The following is a 1615-nucleotide window of genomic DNA, read 5'->3' as shown; positions in this document are numbered from 1 at the left end:
AACATCCACTCTAAGCTTGCTCAGCTTTTGAGGAGGAAAGAATTTATCCAAGAAGGCCGTGAGTAGCTTATCCTAGGAGTCCAGGCTATCTTTAGGTTGTGAGTCCAACCATGTTCTAGCTCTGTCTCTTACAGCAAAAGGGAAACGCATGAGCCTGTAGACTTCAGGATCTACTCCAATTGTCTTAACAGTCTCACAAATCTGCAAGAACTTAGTTAAAAATTGGTAAGGATCTTCAGATGGAAGTCCATGAAACTTGCAGTTCTGTTGCATTAGAGCAACTAATTGAGGTTTCAGCTCAAAATTGTTTGCTCCGATGGCAGGAATTGAGATGCTTCTTCCATCAAACTTGGACGTGGGTTTAGTAAAATCACCAAGCATCCTCCTTGCATTATTGTTGTTGGGTTCGGCTGCCATCTCCTTCTTTTGTTCGAAAATTTCAGAAAGGTTGCCTTTGGATTGTTGTAATTTAGCTTCTCTTAGTTTCCTCTTCAGAGTCCTTTCAGGTTTAGTATTAACTTCAACAAGAGTACTTTTTTTTCTTGTTCCTGCTCATATGAAAGAGAAGAGAACAAGAAAAGAAGCGGAATCCTCTATGTCACAGTAAAGAGGATCCTTATTATTAGTAGAAGAAGAAAAGAATAAAGAAAGGAGAATCCAAACACAAGGGTAAGGATAGAGGCAGTAATTGGAGATGAAGAGAGGTGAAGAGAAGTGTTAGTAAATGAATAAATAAATAGAAGATGAGAGAGAGAATTTGAAAATAAATTTTAAAAAGGAGTTAAATAATTTTCGAAAAATAAAGATAAAAAATAAAATTAAAATTAAAAATTGAAACAATTAATTAATTTAAGAATAATTTTGAAAAAGGGAGAGATATTTTCGAAAATTAGAGAGGGAGAAGTAGTTAAGTTGTTTTGAAAAAGATAAGAAACAAACAAAAAGTCAAATAGTTAGTTGAAAAAGATTTGAAAATCAAATTTGAAAAGATAAGAAGATAAGAAGATAAGATAAGATATTTTAAAATCAAATTTTTGAAAAAGTTATGATATAAAAGATAAGATAAGATAGATTTAATTTTTAAAATTTAAAATTAATTACTTAACTAAGAAGAAACTAAAAGATAGGATTCCAGAATTTAAAGATTGAACCTTTCTTAACAAGACGGTAACAACTTCAAATTTTTGAATCAATCACATTGATTGTTAGTAAAGTTTTCAAAATTTTGAAATAAAGATAAGAAAAAGATTTTGAAAATAAATTTTTAAAAATTTCGAAAATAATAAAAAAGATGAAAAAGATTTGATTTTGAAAAAGATTTTAAAAAGATAAGATTTTTAAAATTGAAAATTTGACTTGACTTGACTTATAAGAAATAGCTAAGTTTTAAAATTTTTTGACTAAGTCAACTCAAATTTTCGAAATTTTGAGAGAAATAAGGAAAATATATATTTTTTATTTTTGAATTTTTAATGATGAGAGGGGAAAACATAAAAATGACCCAAAACATGAAAATTTTTGGATCAAAACCAATGATGCATGCAAGAACACTATGAATATCAAGATGAACACCAAGAACACTTTAAAGATCATGATGAACATCAAGAACATATTT

Source organism: Arachis duranensis, chromosome 2 (genome assembly GCF_000817695.3).
Source record: "Arachis duranensis cultivar V14167 chromosome 2, aradu.V14167.gnm2.J7QH, whole genome shotgun sequence".
NCBI lineage: Eukaryota > Viridiplantae > Streptophyta > Magnoliopsida > Fabales > Fabaceae > Arachis > Arachis duranensis.
This window is presented reverse-complemented; position numbering follows the sequence as displayed.